Source organism: Paroedura picta, chromosome 5 (assembly GCF_049243985.1).
Source record: "Paroedura picta isolate Pp20150507F chromosome 5, Ppicta_v3.0, whole genome shotgun sequence".
Classification (NCBI taxonomy): Eukaryota; Metazoa; Chordata; class Lepidosauria; order Squamata; family Gekkonidae; genus Paroedura; species Paroedura picta.
In genome coordinates, this window is record NC_135373.1 from 91690186 (window position 1) to 91708486 (window position 18301).

An 18301-nucleotide genomic window follows, 5' to 3' on the forward strand; every position below is an offset into this window, starting at 1 on the left:
TTCACCATTTTGAGAAAACTTATTTTTGTTGACATATGTTGTCCTGGGATAGAAATAATCCTTTGGGTTTGGAGGTGGGGCTTCAAAATGGCACAGAACCTCAGAGTCCACCTTCCAAAGCAGCCATTCTCACCTGGGGAGCTGATTTTTATAATATGGAGAGCTGTAATTCCAAAAGATCTCCAGGCTCCACCTGGAGGTTGGTTTCTCCTGGGCTGGAAATATTCTTTGAGGTTTGGAAGTGGGGCCTTACAATGATACAATGCCTCAGAGTCAGGACTGCTGTGCACAGAGATACCTCCTCTTAGGTTTGCCAGCTTCCAAGACAGGCATTAAACCCACACGAAACCACAACCTAGCATCGGTTGCATTACAGCACACAACAGGCTTTACTACTAGTAATAGTATATAATATGTTGCCAAGGTGATACAACAGACATGCAGGCCAGCTGAGGAATCCCCCTAAATACTAATGTCTTAATTTTCAGTCCACTCAATCACAGCTGGGGAGAGCTCATAGAGCTTCATAACATCCCTTGGGAAAACACAATGCTCACATGGAAAATAGTTTAGGAGGCATTCATGTCCTGGTATTTTGCCCCACTAAAAGAGCCCATTCATATTTTGTAGCCATCTTCCATATTTTATGTGGCAAGTCAAATTCTGCAGGCCTCTTGTTTGTGCTGATCAGGTTATGGATATTTGGTGGAACTAATTGCATCCATGTTCTTAACCAATCATTCCCTAGATCAATATTTTGTGACTACAGGGTTTATGCAAATCTTATTGCTGGGTGTCAGGGTCTTAGTCTAGGTAGGCCCACCTCAGCCATGTCTTTGTGGATAGGCAACACTCTGTTTTCCATTATCTTTCACAAAGAAGAGCATCTTGTTGTCAGAAATTTGAGGGAGCGATGAGGTACAACATAGATAGCAAATCGGTGTGAATGGGTTTAATACATCTGCTGATGGTTCTCATTGTTGTATTGAGTTGGACTCAAGTTTGTGGTCATGGGGGCTGTTGCATCACACTGAAGCACCATATTCCATAGTACTATATGTCAACCCCAAGGCAGACAAGAGGAGGTGCAGGGGGTTTTCTTGTCTTTGTTCTCTCAAACTTGAATGCTTGCACTCTTCTCCCTGACCTAGTTATTTTTTAATTTGTCAAAAAGGAAAAGATTATCCTGTGTGTTAGGTGCCTGCATACCTAAACTGTGTGCGCACATATTTATATGAGAGAGAGAGAGAGAGAGAGAGAGAGAGAGAGAGAGAGATGGAAAGAAATTCCTGAAACATGCCAGGAATCACTACATTTCAGCAAGTCCCTGAATGGATATATAATTTCTTTTGCCCTATCTCAGCAATATAGGAGCTGCTACAGCCTGGTGAAGAGAACAGCCATGTTGATGGGGCTATTCACCTGGGTATTTGCCACACAATCAACTCCCCCACCCCTACACACTTTGGGATATGCTTGTAAAAGACATAACTGACTATAGGGAAATAGGAACTCCTTTCTTTCTCTGTATATTTTTATATCCCCTATATAGAAGTCTGGAAGATAATCATATTAGAAAACAGTGTTGAACTAGTCAGCTGTTCATTTACAGATAACCCAAGACAGGAAATCTGTTTAGTTTATCACTAAATTGAAGCTGGTGTATCTTTAATTTGCATCCTGTTCTTATATTCTGCACAATTCTTTCTCTGATTTTTCTCCTTCAAGTCACAGAATATTTCTCTGCAGATTAAGGAGAAACTGACCAATGAACAGAGACTGTGGCACAATGTTGGTGATAGAGGCATAGCCTTTCAGGGACAGGAAAGAGGAGGGGAACTGATGGAGTCATTCGACATGTGAATTTCCCTTGTTTTAGGAACCAAGAAAAACAGTGACAATAGGACTCTATTTAAAAAATGGAGATGAAACAGAAAATGAACTGAACCTTAAAGGAAGATAAATCTATGCAGAAGCAAAACAAAAGCCTGACCCACCTGCAAAGTGAAAGCAAGTCAGCATGCAGCAGAGAAAATATACTGGAGGGCAATGCATAGTAAAAATGAAGGGAAACACCAGCACATAAAAGGCCCAAGTTTAATACCAAGCAGCCTTAGAGACAACAGGATAAATATTGAGCTCAGTATCTTCCTCCCTATCTATTTACATGATCGTCTAAGGTTTCTGATCTATCTTTGTACCCTTTGCTCCCTCAACAACTTCCTCTCTGCTATTTTAAGATGGTACTTGATACTCAAATAGAAGCCTAGCTATCCCCATACATACAGCTCATCTTTATTTCTGGACAGCATAAAGATAACGAATGAATTATCCTTTGTCCCAGCATTTTGCCTAGTCCTTGCCTCCTTCAGTGTTGAATGAGAGAAGAAATTCCAAAGTTTAAGCACTCTGAGTGTTACAAATGTGGAGCAGACTACTTGCATATTTATTTAATCAGAATGGAGACTCCGGATAATGCACCTGTGGTGATTTTCAGAGAAGGTGATGTCAAGGATCTGGAGTCCTCCCAGTGATCATAGAAATAGGATATATAACTAACCTGCATGGTATCCGAGTGAAGAGTGGAATTCCACATGCCCTCAATCTACTGTTTTGCTCAAAGTTCCTGCTGGAATTTATGGAGAGCAGCATTTCATTTTCTAAAAGTTACTTATTTAAAATATAGCAAGTGATTCCTCTTCTCTTTTTTCCTCTAAAAAGAGAGGTTTCACTTTCATTTCTTTTTAAAGAGGAAACAATGGCCCTTTTGTAATTGCAGCCTTTGCTGTTGGTATATGTTAAGCACCACAGGGTGGGATTTCTGTCAGTGGGACAGGAAGGTTTGGGGAAATGTTGCTTGCCTCTAAACATCTACAGAGTGAAATTCTGTAGAACTGCCTTGCTGCCTCCTCCTCTTTTTTAACAAACAGAATTGATTAGAGACAGATGCCAGATTTCAAAAGAGAAAAAGAAACAGATTGTTAGCTGTTATGGAGAAATTGGTGGAGATGACTTAAAAGATTTTTGCTTAACAAGCCTAGTTTCGGCACTCTGGAATGAAAGCACTCACTTGTATATCCAAGATGGTGTTTGGGATAATCCCCCCTCCCTCTGCTATGGCCCTGATCCAAGTCCCTTCATGAGTGTTATTTATTAGTTCAAACATTGAGAGGACCTATTGCACAATCCTATATATGTTTTTCACAAGCCCCAGTTTATTCTATGGAGTTTACTCCCATGCAGTTGTTCTTAGGACTGCGGTCTCAGGCACACATCTCACAGGATTTCATCCCCTTTGGCCCTCTTGCAGCCACTCAATACAATCCACATTCAGTGGAGGTTGGTAAGAAACCTCGGCATGCAATTTGATAAAGCAGCCTTCATTTGAAATCCATATCACCTTACATAAGGTGTGATCAATGAAAAATAGGGCTGCTCTGTTGACGTGTTCAGTCAATTGGACTATATTCAATCTGCCAGTTGGTGGTATTCATTAATGATGGCAGCTCAGTCCATATGTTGGTAGAGAGCTAGTGCAGTTAGTTCAGAAAAACCTATGTATTTTTAAATGGTTCAAATCAAATTGCACTTGAGTTCAAACAACACCACTGACTCCCACCAGCTGTTTCAACCAACCAATGTACAGTTATGTTCGCATGCCTCTCTGATGTTATCCTGGGCTTATCTACCCAATAACAGAATAAGTGCGAGAACAAAGGATATACTTCTTGGAGTGGGGGGGGGGAGAGAGAGAGAATAGGACACAACATTTATAGAAGCCATTGTCCTGTCATTTCCCAGTAGCTCCCAGTGGTGAAGAGCCCTTTTGTGAGAAACAGCAATGGCAGGTTTGAATGCCACCAGAGGGAAAGTTGATGATAAGGCAAAGCTTGAGTGATCAACAGCAAAAAAGAACAAAGAAGCAGGACTAGAATCCAAGGCTTATGTTCTGCAGAGTATTCATTTAACCCACACCCACTGGACATAAAGTGAAAAGCCACATTATGTGTCATTTGGAATCCTCAGTTAGTCCTAGTGTCGAGGTAGGTCAGAATTCACATGCCTGTGGTATCTGGTTCAAGCCCTCCATGTAGTTAGCTCAAAGACAATCTTAGGAAGAATCCCAGGCCCAGATGTATGCACAAGTCAGACCAACTCATGGGGGATAGGCCACACATGCTGATTGGCTACCCCAACTCCAGTCATTTCACTTTGTGCTTTACCTTGTAGCCATGAGGTAAATTCTTACTACTTACTCCTATTAATCTCAACATTCCAGTAGTGGTGGTGTCAGCATGGCAAAAGGAATCTGGGGAGAATTTGCTTTTCACTTTCATTAAGTTCAGTAGGAGATTTTATATATGCACAAGAACTGTTCACCTGCTACAGTGAATTAGCACGTACCCGTTAGTAATAAAGAGGCAATATGCATTCATACTACATACATTCAAGCTGTACTTGAGTTGAATGCAGTATGAGAATTACTCAACACATATATAGAGAAATCTCACCAGTATACTGTACAGATCTGAGGGGATTTGGTTTACTGACTAAGTCCCTAGCAGTGCAACCCCACTAGCAATGGATTTATGCTAGAACAGTGGCAAGGGAGCCCTACATCAGCATATTTCCAGAAAACCATATATTTTTTTTTTAAGATGAGGAGACACTTATTCTGACAAAGCCACCTCCAAAGTAATATTTTGCAGTTGCTTGACATATAAAAATTTCTAGCTAGTTGTTGAGCTGTGGTATAAGTATCACACAATCTTCTAACATTTCATTTAGAATTGGAAAGCTGGGAGGCAGTCAAATCTGCTTTCCAGTAGCATGTCCTTGCTGGTTTCATTTCCAGAAGTGAAGCTTGGAAATGGGAAGAAACAAACTCCCTGTAAATGTATTTGCTTGATTTTGTACTTCTTAAAAAAAAGTTTAAAAGCTTACAACTGGATAAGTGATACCACTAAATTTGTGGAAATGTTTTCTCTAGAGTTTGAGAAAGCTTCAATTCTAGGTTTAAGATGATGATCCAATGTGAGCCAGGTCACTTTAGTCTGTTGGAACATAAATCTTTAATCATTTTTTTCTTTCCTTTTTCTCCCCTACTAACTGAGAACAGAAATGCTGCCAGGATGAGAAACAGGCCTATAGTAACTATTTACCACTGACCGAGGCAGTTTTCTTTTTCCACACACACACTGATGAGAAACTTCAGGAAATAATATTGAGCATTACAAGTTGAGGGGATAAACAATTGATAAGGTTGTCAGCTTTGAATTGGGAAATTCCTGGAAATCTGAGGGTTGAATCTGAGGATGGCAGAGTATGGGGAGGGGACGTACCTCAGTAAGCATAACCCGCCAATGCAGCCATTTTTTTCAATACAGGGTGCTTTGCCATTCCCTTCCCCAGTCATTACTGTTTTACCCCACAGCAAGCTGGGTACTCATTTTACTGACCTTGAAAAGATAGAATGCTGAGTCAACCTTGAGCTGGCTGCTGGGATCGAACTCCCAGCCTCATGGTCAGAGCTTCAGACAGCAAGTTGGCTGCCTTACCACCCTGCGCCACTAAGAGCACAAATAACATAGAGCACAGCAAAAACACAAAAACTGTCATTTCTTGGTTGGTGTTGGTTTACCAGCATTATTCAGCAGTGAATTTTAAGGAAAGCTCTCCATGGCAACAAACTTTTAAAACTACAAGACTGTGGCCAATTCCAAACGGCGACAGCCACACCAAGCTGCTGGTGGTGCTGTGCTGCAGAGCTGTATGCTCTGCAGCTTTCCATGTCCCCATAGGACATGGCTGGAAAGTTAGTAGAACAGAAAACCTCTGTGTGAAGTCAAGATTTCCCAAGTATCTAGCAAATTAGTAGTAGTAAAAAATTATTACATATAACCATAGGTCTTTGCAAACTCAGAACATGCAAGAGTAAAATATTTTTCAATATTGCTCCAGGCAGTACTCCACTGTAGAACATTATAGGTGAGTGTATATACAATATACAAAATACTAAAATACAATAAAATAAAAGAATTAAGATATTTTACCTAACTTATATAGACTGTCTGAAAGCCACTTTGATAATCTTCATTATTGAAGGCATGTGTGGAAGGAGGGACTGGAAGGAGGGACTTTTTGGTAGGCAGAAGGTCTCCAGGTCAGCCCTTGGCATCTCCAGCTAAAAGGACCAGGTTGTAAATGATTTGAAAAACCTCAGCCTAGACTCTGGAGAGCCACTGCCAATCTGAATAGCAGTCCAGACTTTGATGACCAGTGGACTGACGGGTGTAAGGCAGCTTCATCATCATCTTTACACAGCCCGCGGCGCTGCGGGCGCCACGGACTGAATAAAGCTGTAAGGGCTTAGGGGGAGGAGTTAGGGCGGGCTCTGTCTGGGATGAGGAAGGGTGCCGATTGGCCCCTTCCTCTGGACAGACCATTGGCCCGGCTGATTCCCGCCCTGCCAACAAGGGAGCAATTGCGAGCCGCGCGGAGCGCGGCTGCCGGGGGCTCCCTGCGGGGAAAGGCTAGCGCCCATTGTATTTCCACATACAATGGACTTTGCCTCTAGTATAAAATAAATGGACTCCACAGTTGTGAAAATGCAGAGAGAAGGCAGGCATAGTCCGTTTACACACTGGAAACTTCAGTGCCCCAGCTCCCATGCAGGAGCACAAATTAGGAGCAGATGAGGCACACCAGGCCAAATGTTCCTCCATGCAGATGCAGGAAGAGGTGGGGCAACCTGCCACGACTAAAACTCCAACCTGCAGCTCGGCATGAAACCTCCAGTCCATAAATGGTCATACAGAAGTAATGTTAAGTTAGCAGCATGCAATTAATCTGTCCTGGGATAGGGAGTTCTGATAGTAGTAGTAGAAAACCGGGACTGAGGCATACATCCTTGACTCCCACTTTTCTGCCTCGTACTCCAGGATAGTATGAATTGTTAGGGGTATGCAGTTTTCTGTTTAAGAGTTCTTAGGGGAGAACTGTGTGTAATTAACACAGACCAGAAGAAGTGCTTTCCTTGCAATCATAATTAATTTCCCTGCCAAGACAGTTTTTGCTCTGAAGTAATGAGAGCCCTTCAGTGCTTATAACATCCTGGGCTGGTGGGAGGGGAATTAGGGAACAGCAGAAGCATGCCATTTCCTGCTCCAGGTTACTGTGCGCTCTTTGAAGGGTAGAATATGCCGACTCCTCTGCCCATCCGGCTTTTCATTCTTTAACTGACATTCAGCTATGGCCACTGACAGCCATGTTTGTTATCCAGGGAACAATCTGGTGCCTATAGAGAATTGCAGGGGAGAACAATTTGTAAATGCCCTCCCATCACCCAAATCTCCCCTGCTAGGATGAGCAGGACTCCTCCCATTTTTCCCCTTTTCATCAACACTTGGCTGTTCACAAGATCCAGGGCCCTCTGGAGAGTATTCAGCTAGATGTTTGGGGATTTCTTTTTCTTTGGTTAATCAATAGATAAAAATTCCTACATATATGGGGAGTCACCTTAATATGTAAAGACCTCTTCCCTGTTTACGCATGGCAGTTTTGCAGCTCTTATGACCCTAATAAGGGTCAACATATTAGACAAATAATGATGATTTGGACATTTTGTTTCCCATACACATTGCTGATTGAAAGCAGCAGTTGTTTATTGGGAAATACATGTATGTGCATGTTTGTGCTGCCACATGCAGAACTGCTATTCATCTTTCAGTTATGATCCTCTGAATTTTGGGTTTTATTTCTGTCGTCATAAAATCACAGAACTGCAGATTTGGGATGTACTGGTAGATTGTCTAGTCTAGCTTCCAGAACAATGTCACAATTCTCTCAGAACTCTGTTGTCTTTGAGACTCCTTAGGGTAGAGAAAATGGAGGATATAAAATGTACTGCTTCTTCTGAACTGCTTATATCACTACTAAATGCATAGTAGTTTTGCTATTGATGCAATTCAACGTTTCACAGTAGTCTTACTAATCTATCTTGGAAGCCTGTGTGTTATTACATAAATTTGTTTACCTGCGTTGAAATAATTAAGAATTTGACAATGGCTGGGGAAGGAGTATTCTGCTACATGCCAACAGCAACTCACATTTTGTGAACTCATTTCTCTGCCTACCCTAGGGGCTCTGTGAGTCATTAATTTCAGCATGATAATCAGAACTGGAAGTCAAAAGTTGGATGAGCAGGTGCCATCATGGGCTGCTTTTCACATGCTATTAATTCAAGAAAATTCTGTGTGGGATGCAGCAATCTGTATCCACAAGACATGAAGTTAATCTAGTTGATCTTTATGTTGAAACATTTTTATGAGGCTAAACCTCGGAGAGAAGGTATGTGTGTGATCAAATAAAATCCAGGCTATAATGTGAATACAAATCCTCCTACCTTAAAAATAAAAAAAGACAAGTGAGGGGGAGATTGATAAGGACTCGAGGGGGGCATTTCATCTTCCCTTCCACCATTATCTCCTCTTTACCTTTCTCAAAAGTCCCCATTAGTACCTTTCCTTTCCCTGCTTCCTTTTCGCATTCCTAGGCATGAGTCAACTTACCCTTATGTCTACCTTTATTTGGAAGAGGCTATAGCATTGCTTGCAGAAGGTGACATGCAGAAGGTTGCTGGTTCAATCCCCATAACCTCCAGTTGGAGGACCAGGCATGAGGTGTTGTGAAAAGCCTCATCCTGAGGCCCTGGAGAGCCACTACCCATCTGAGTAGACAGTACTGACTTTGATGGACCAATAGTTAATGTAAGACAGATTTCCCTCCTGACAGCCTCCTCCTGAAAAAATTCTGTACACCAGGCCCAACAGCTGGTGGTGAACCCAGAAAGACTTCGGGGGGGGGGGGAGAGGAGGTGTTTTACTTTCATCTGAATCCCCCTCCCCACACTATTACTTCTTTTCCTCATCCTGGAAAACCCCATATCTTTAATTTCTCATGCTTTCCACTCTCCCACCTTCTCCTTTCCACCCATCCAGCAATCAAGTATTTATCTCCCCCCCCCAGCTACATTTATGATAGTTAAGTGGTTAAGAGTGACACACTTCGATCTGGAGAACCAGGTTTGATTCCCCACTCCTTCAGAAGCAGCCAGCCACAGTTCTCTCAGAGCTCTCAGCCCCACCTACCTCACAGGGTGTCTGTTGTGAAGAGAGGAAGGGTAAGGCGTATGTAAGCTGCTTTGAGGCTCCTTTGATAGTGAAAAGCTGGGCATAAAAACTAGTTCTTCTTACTCTTTTGACTCCACCTTTCTCCACAATGGAGACACAAAGAAGATAAAAGGATTTCCCTCTTCTCAATGTAATCATCCCAGCACCCCTTGGAGGCAGGTTAGACTGAGACGGTATGGCTGCCCAAGGTCACCCAAATCCCAGACTGAAACTCTGACCCCTACACCACATTGACCTAGTGGGGTTGGTTGCTGTTGAGCAGTAGCAAGCAGCCGGGCCATCTCGTGTCATTCTGGCTGGGTGGCAGCAAGTCACCTAGTGGCTGCTGTCAGATCTGTCCTCTGGAGCCTACTCTCAAAGGCAGAACAGCCCCTTTCCCTTACCTTTTCCTGACTGAAACCAAGAATGGAAGTCTGGTAATTCTGTTGTGGTAGCCAAGCAATGGCCACTAAAAGCATCTGTTTCTTACAGCCGCTGTTTCTATCATAGTGGAATGGTTAACGCCCCCCCCCCAAAAAAATATTTTTAACAATTTAACATTTTCCTACAAACTAGGGTATTTCCCCCCAAGTATGGAGAAAGTTTTGTCTTATCTGTTCACGGCTCTAATCCACAAAAAGGACCAGGCTGAGAATAATAGAATAGAATAATAGAAGCACAGGGTTGGAAGTGTACTCCAGGGTCATCTATTGTAAACTGCCCTGAGCTGTAGGGGAGGTTAGCATATAAATATAATCATCATGGTGCTACTCTGATACTTCAGTTATAGTTTATATACCTAAATGGCCCTCTTGCCAGACCTCTGTGCTGTTCCCATGTGTACTATATGTCGGAGTGACCAACTCAGCATGCCTGGACATTAAGGGGCACAACATCACTGTCCTTGAAAGGGATGCCTTGAGAACTGACACACCCACTCCTGTCTTTGTTGTTATGGAACACACCTACTGGTGCACTCTCCGTAACAGAAATGATATCAGATGTCCCATCTGTTGTCCCACCCCAGGGAGCGTGCCAGTAGATGGCAGCTGGGGAGGCTTGGTGTTCAGCCCTGCTCGTTGTGCTGACACTGCCTGTCTCAGCCCTCAGGATTGTGGGAACGACCTCAGAATATGGGTGTTGGAGGAGATGGTGGCAAGGCCTGGTGCTGAGCTCCATTTGTCGCACCACCACTGCCTATCTTCTGAGGCTGTTTCCAACCTAAGGAGAGTGGGGATGACCTCGGAAGATGGGAGGCAGCAGCAGTGGCTGGCAAGGCCTGGCACTAAACCCAGCTCACTGCACCACCATCCCCACAAGTCTTCCATGGCCAGTCCCACCCACAGGACAGCAGGGATGGCCTTGGAAGACAGGTAACAGTGGTGGTGTGGTCACCGGGGCTCAGCACTGGGCCTCACCAGCTGTCACCTTGGCCATTATATGGAATGTGTTCCACATAATGTCCATGAATCCTATTGTTGTACAATTTGTTCTCTCTCTCTCTGGCCTTCAATATACACACACATCTCTATAAGTCTTTTCTGTAGCAACAGTGCCCTCATACTCTCACCCACATGATGTCAGATGAGCTGGTCATTTGTGATAGGGAAAGTACTCTTTAGATTAGGGCTGGTACTACACTTACTTTGTTTTTTGCATTGTTGATCCTGCTGAATTCAAATCAATTTGAATTCCTCCTTCCTACCCCCCATCCCCAAATTGAAACAGAAAGTGTTCTGCACTTTATTGGAGAAACTCAGAGGGGGGAGGAGATCGGTGGTTGCAAAACTACTTGTTTATTTTTCTTTTCCTGAATGAGTGGGGAAGGGGGTTTGAGTGAAGTCCAGTGGCGTTAAAGCGTGCTTTATTAGCCAAAAGACGGGGGAAGAGCCAAGTGCAGCTGAGGCTGCTTGCTTCTTTCTTTTCATGAAGGGGGAATGGGGGAGCCCGCAGCAGCCTCACAGAGAAATGAGGCAAATCTCTGCTGAGAGAAGTGTGAGTTTCTGGAGTGCAGTCACCTTTAAACAGGGCAAAAATAAGTCTTGGGAGGGAAGCCTTGGACCTGGGAACCAGAAAGTCTTTGAACTGATGCCCAGCCAATCGGGGACAGACTGCTTCTCTGCATCAGCATTGCAGTAAAACGCAGAGGATCTATACTATACTGGGGGCTTTCAAGGGCAGTTTTTCAAATATAGCAACTTATATCCACTCCTGGATATTGTGGGCGAAAGGTAGGGTCACCGCAGATCAATCACATGAAACTGCCTTCTACTGAATCAGAGCTTTGGTCCACCAGCCTCAGTATTGTCTATCAGACTGGCAGCACCTCAGAGTTTCCGGCTGAAGTCATTCTCATTTTCTCTTGCTTGATCCTTTTAAACTGAAGCTGCTGAGGACTGAAACTGGGACCTTTTGCACACCAAACAGATATCCTTCCCCTGAGCCACAGCCCCTCTCTTCTCCTTAAAGTAGAATTCCTTGAGAGATTGTATGGTCATTCAGAGATTATCTCTGCTTTTAGAACCAGCTGTCCTGACACATGAACAGTTGTGAAAGCTCCAGGTGGTGAATATTCATTAAAGCACTGGATAAAGACAGCAAAATACTGATTTCTCCTATTCTCTGTGTGAACCCCCCCCCCTTCCCTCCCTTTTTATAGTGGCACTAGCAGTCCTTGGAACTCCGATTACCACCATAATGTTGCTCAGTAGTAGAAAGAGGAAGTGATTTGCAGTGAAGTGCTAAGTGACACATGTAAGAACTAACCTCTGTCTAGTTGAATCTCATCTGATAAATTTAATACAGTAGAAAGACGCATAGAATATCAGTAGTTGTTCTCAGGAAATAAAAGATCTGCAGCTTTATCACCCCCCATTGTCAAGGCAAATTTTAGATCAAGCACAAGCTTCTTTCATAAGCATGGCTTTCATGGACAGAGCAATTCTTGCAAGCAAAGGGATCAAAAGGAAAGAAAGAGCTGTTTTCTGTAGGAGCCCTAAATGGCAGGATGGAGAAGACACCCATTCTTTTAATAGCAAGCTTATCAGTAGAGGGGGAAAATAGTCCATTCAAAAGTAAGCCTGAGGTTTCTGCATTCTCACAGGATTTTCCAGTATGCAGAAAAATATTAATTTGTGAATTTTAAATAAGTAAGCCATTTCTCAAATGGCCTGCAAGGGGCTTTGTCCTCCAGGAGCCATGCAGCATAGAGAAGAGTTTTCTGTCAGTTGAAATAAAGAGGGCAAAGGCCTGGAGAAGTGGGGTTGGATTGCTAAATGGGGGAAAGTATCCTGAGGGAGAGATTCATTGCAAGAAGGCAAACAGCTCCTGTCTCAGTTTAGGATGCTTCAAGCTGTAAAAAGCTTGCTCTGCTTTGAAGTTAAAAGAGTCTGGTGGATTTATTAGGATTAGAGAAAATGCTTCTTCAGATTCTTGACTCTTTCAGCTGCAAAGGGGAAAGAACTCCCAGCGGCTTAGTGTCCTGGAATGTACGTGTGCCAACAGCATTGGGGGTTGAGCAATGATGACATTATTCCCCATTGAGGTTCTCCCCTTGCTAGCCCTCCCCAGGCTACATTTACAAATCTGCAAGAATTTCACAACCTGGAATTGGTAACTGTACACACATGCTTTGGCCCAAAGCCCTCTCTCCCACAACTATCCCATGCATGATATTCATGATACAGTATCCTCAATACTGCCATGTTCACGGCTAGGTAAGGAACTGTTGAAAGTCCCACAAGGCCCTGATCTCACCTGGGAGAGTGTCCCACCAGGCCAGGACCTTGAATTGGATTTGGGTCATAACTGGTAACCAGTGTTCCTTGGTAGTCATTGAACAAACCATTTCCAGCCCATTCTAACTATGGAAGTTTTACTGAGGAAAATGATGCCACAGGTTTTATAGCATGTTTAAATTTAGGGTATTGCAGCTTTAAAATAATTGGACAGAGTTGAAAACCAAGTATGAAAGCCCCTTTGCACTCCATTCACACGCGGGTAGAACGTGGGCCTTCCCAATATTCATGTCAAATTCCTGTAGCATCAGTGTGGTAAAAAGGAAGGATGTTTAGGGTCCTGCCCCCCCTCTCTCTGACTCTCTATAATCTCTATAATCTCCCTCTGAAATCTGAGAGTAAGAAACAGCACAAAGTCATTCACTTCCAACATCCTGGAGTCTCCCTTGATGTGGTTGACATCACTTCTGGTTACATGGCTGGAAGTGACAGTGCAGGATGCTGTCCCCCCTTTCCTCCTGACCTCCCATTGAGTACTGGAGGGGATACTAGAGGGGATACTAGAGGAGACAAATTGCAAGACTGTGTTTTAATTATTTTAATATCCATTGTTTTTATTTTGTATCACATTGTTTTAATATTGTGTGTGTGTTTTTAAACCTGTCTGGGGTCCTGAGATGCTTGGGAGGAAGATGAGCATATAAACATTTTAAATAAATACATACAAATGATCTTCAAAACTAGATGATTTGCACAAAATCTAAAATAGATATCTGAAACCAACTGGCATGTGCTCTCACGAAGCCCAGGTGCCTCAAAGTATTCTTTTAAAATTGTTTGATCTTTATTCCTATTTGTTTTCTTTAGTTTCCAGCGTCACGGTTGTAAGCACAAAATAAAAACAATAAAAACCAGCATTTGGCAGTCTGGCTTAGAAGCCAAATGATGAAGCTCAGACACTTTTGTCTGGGTGATTTCCCACTCAAAATACATGACAAGATTTTTCTTCTTCTTCTTTTAAGCTCACAGTTGCAGCTGCAAAGTGTTGATGGCTTTCTGCCCAAAATGACCTGGCAAGTGCCACTTCCAATTATTCCTTAGGATAATCAATTGACTAATTACAATATTTTACAAGTGCTTTCCAAATGCTTTCAGCATATTACAGTGGCTAGCGGATTGCAGCTATGTTTCTCTGAGCCAAACTGCGATACCATTGCCCACACTCAGTCCACATAGAACCATATGAGACAGGACTACTTAACCCTTCCCCTTTGGAGCATTTTTCTTTTGGGAAACCCCTGCCTCCCCCAAGCTGTTTTTGCATGCTGAGAAACTTGCGACTTCTGAGGTTGCTTTAATGTCAAAAAAGAACAGCGTCAGAGAAAAGATATGCAAGGCTCTGTGAAAAACTGACTACATTCTGGAAGAGACATAACAAGATGCTGCCCCCCCCCCAATTTCCCTCTGACACCCTATTGAGCAGAGATAGTCAAACTGCGGCCCTCCAGATGTCCATGGACTACAATTCCCAGGAGCCCCTGCCAGCATTCGCTGGCAGGGGGCTCCTGGGAATTGTAGTCCATGGACATCTGGAGGGCCGCAGTTTGACTACCCCTGCTATTGAGTATCTGTGACAGTGGTGAGGTTACATGGGGATGATCAGAAAGAACATTTTAAGTGGGGTAGAGGTGGCTGGTTCATTCCATGCCCAGACATTTGTTTTCAGGATGGTGATTAAGTGCATGAACTACTTGGAAAAGTTCTGCCATCACTCTTACAGTGCCTTACTTACATCCGTCAGCTAGTTCTTGAGTGAGGACAAAAACTGCACTGTGTTTGCCTCAGCTAGAAAAATATATGCCTTGTCTCCAAGTTGAGCTCAAATGAAAACAGCAGTAAGAACAGAGAAGAGAGGAATTCAATTTGACTGTTCAGTTTGTCGGTGGTAGGTCTACTTTAGCACTAATTTGTCATGACACGGTAAAGGCTGACCAAGTGAACTTCGTACTGATGATTTGGCAGAATATTGTCTCCATGGGTTTATTCATGTAACAGCATGGACTGACTCTATATATTTGAAAAATGACAACTAAAAATGAATGGTGGAAATGAATGGCAGTAACTTGGATAACTCCAAGGGGTCTTGTCCTTTTGAGCCTCCATGACCCTTATGGATTAGCATTTACGAATTCTTGATGGGTTTGGGCCCTGCACAGTTTAAGGAATATACAGGCTGCAGTTAGCACTGCCAAGGCTGTGAACAATAGCAGACATCCCAGCAGTGGGTATAGCCTTTTATTATGCATGTGTGACTCACACACACTAGGAATGCTCCCATCTGTGTGGACTATTTGTCAAGAAGACATACCTAATGCGGCTTCTGTTTCATTGCAGCATTCTAGTGTGACAAAGTGACAAAACACAAAGGGGCAGTTTATGTAAAATTCTACGGCTTCTTATCCTGTGTCAAAAAGGAAAGTGTTTTATTTGTTTGTTCGTTGGTCTGTTTAGCCTAGAGAGGAGACAACTGAGAGGGGATCTGATAACCATCTTCAAGTATTTAAAAGGGTGCCATATGGAGGATGGAGAAGAATTGTTCTTTCTTGCCCCAGAGGGACAGACCAGAATGAATGGGATGAAATTAATTCAAAAGAAATTCCATCTAAACATCCGGAAGAAGTTCCTGACAGTTAGAGCGGTTTCTCAGTGGAACAGGCTTCCTCGGGAGGTGGTGGGTTCTCTATCTTTGGAAATTTTTAAACAGAGGCTAGATAGCCATCTGACGGAGAGGCTGATTCTGTGAAGGCAAAGGGGTGGCAGGTTAAAATAGATGAGCGATTGGGATGTGAGTGTCTAACTCTCACAGCTATTGATGGACCAACTGGCTTGATTTGAAACAGACTGAGCTCAAACAAGTTAATTTCCTAAAATCTTAGAAAATATCTTTTTTCCTGAGTCCATTTTGGAACCCAGACTCCAGTGAAAGAATTCAATCACTGAGCCAATGCGTTTGGTGAAAGCTCACCCGTCCCTGTAAGCCACTGCACCTAATACTGTTGCCTCCTTCCCATACTCCAAAACTTCCCTGATACAGGTAATAGTAGGAGCATCTGGAAGGAAAACTATGCCTTTAATTGTAACAAGTTTTGCCAGAGTTACTTTTAACTCTTTACATCTGCTTGAAGGATTACTTTAGACAGTTCTCAGTAATTTTCACTAAGACCTGAGCAATTGGGAAGAAGGATATTTCTCAATAAGTTGGACACTGGTAAATATGGTTTTCTGTTTTATATTTTTTTCTTAATATATATCTGATAGGTATGTAGTTTTTTATATTTTTATATTTATTTTCCAGATATGGCAAAAGGCAGCAAAGACCTACCCTTGCTGCTATTGATGCAGCGATGAGATAGGCGGCAAAGGGTGAAGGGAATAAGAGCACAGGTGAGCAGAGAGTGCACTGTGTGGTGGCGGGGTGGGGAGCCACGTGCTCAGAGCCCGCCCTTCTCTCAGCGGCAGAGGAACAAGTTTCCCACCCTCTCATTCTATTATATCGTTTGATTATTAAAGATAAGTTGTTAAAAGTTGTGCAGTTAAAATGTGTTTTGTCACAGCTGGCAAAAGGGGGCACGGGGAAGAGCCTGCTATTGAAGAGGAAGTCAGGACAGGGGTTCCTGACTCAGTATTATAGGGGGCCTCTTTATGAGGTGGCTGGCTGCGAACAGGGCCAACCCCGGCTGGGGAAGGCCAGGAAGTTCGCAGGGACAGGTGGCCTGGGGTGAGCCTAGGGAGGTATACACCTCCTGTGTCACCCCAGGTGGGACATCTCCCTGAATAAAGTTCCCAACAGCAAGGGGACTGGTGGGCTCAGCAGGGGACTGGCACAAACTCCCCAGGGCACTGTTAGGAAGGGGATTTGAGTGGTCGGCTGACCACTAAAAGCAGGCTCTCATCCCCATGCCTGGCCAACATTTTGTCATGTTACAATGGTTAATAAAGCTGTGGCCTGTTTATAAAGCCAAAGTATTTGTCCACGTCCTTCTGGAGCCCATTTGCAGCCTGCAAATCAATAGATTCTGATGAAGAATTAATTTGAAAACAATGTTATCCTGGCTACTGTTCAATTGTCAAACTGTACTTTTGAGAATGAATGCTTCAGTTCCCTAACTTCCATTCCAGAACAGGAATGAGACTCTTATTGAGTCCTTCTATATTTGATCTTTATTGAGTCCTTCTATATTTGATCTTTATTTTTGACTCTGATGTTCATTTTTCTGGAAAAGTAGAACATTAAGTATTTTTCACTATTTTGCCTCTCAGGGTTTTTTATATTTTTCACTTGTACTGTGTGGTCCATTCATTTCATAACTTCAAGGTGGGACTGGAGTTTTCCTAGAATTTCATCTGATCTCCAGACTACATAGATCAGTTACCCCTGGAAGAAATGGCTGCTTTGGAAGACAAACTCTGTGGCATTGCATCTACACACAATGTCTTCCCTTCCCAAACTCAACATTTCTAATGTACCACCCCCAGATCTCCAAGAATTTTCCTAGCCTAAGTTGACAGTCTTCTTCCTTGGCACTTTGAATATGACAATGGCCATGACTGAGGTTCCATTCTCCTTAGTGTTGAACCAGGCAGGCTGGAAACTACATATACCAGGACACTCGTACATGGGACTCTTGACTGCACACATGAGGCTGCCTTATACTAGCCTAGTTCACAAGTTATAGTGAATGTGCATGCAATCCATATACAGCGTATATTTGATGTGTGCATCTCATGTTATGTTCAACACAAGTATAATTGAATGTGATACAAGCCCTACATTTTTCCTGGTTTTAGTTGCAATGTACATGTTCTTTGGCTTTTAGTTACTAAGAAAGATGCTTGTATGTGTACTGTAATATGTGAACAGGGCTGCTCTATCAAGGTCAGCGCTGCCTACTCTGATGAATTTGCTCTCTTTCAACCACCTGCCAAGGCACACCTGATTCCTGCAAGTAGCTGGATTTGCTGCCCAAATATTTTGTTTCCAAAAAACAGAGACTCATTTGGATCCTACAACATCTGAAATCCCAAATAGGTCAAAAGGAAAGCAGAAGGGCTGAACTTCAAATGTTTTGTTTGTGGGGGAAATGGGATAGATTTCTTTTATGAAGTCAGGGCCTTCTAAAAATATTCACATTTGTCTGCCACAGTTCAGCAAGCCGCCTGATGTGCCAGCTATTAGTATCCAACAGAGAGCATGCATGTAACCTATTTAGCAAAAACGCTCACATGTTTCACAGTAGCAGCAAGCTGGAGTGATCAGCTGCTAAGCTCTGTGCTGAGGTGAAGCAGTTTTGTTAACAAAACCAAGAAACAGGTAATGGAGCGTGACAGTGTGAT

General features: G+C 43.1%; 1 long non-coding RNA gene across 1 annotated transcript in view; it reads left to right on the forward strand.

The window, feature by feature from the left end:
• Window positions 1–18301, forward strand: part of LOC143838139 (uncharacterized) — a 129780-nt gene that overhangs the window by 5836 nt on the left and 105643 nt on the right. The window contains exon 2 of the long non-coding RNA XR_013231244.1: window positions 16263–16351. This is a non-coding gene — a long non-coding RNA (uncharacterized LOC143838139). The remainder of the gene's footprint in view (window positions 1–16262; window positions 16352–18301) is intronic.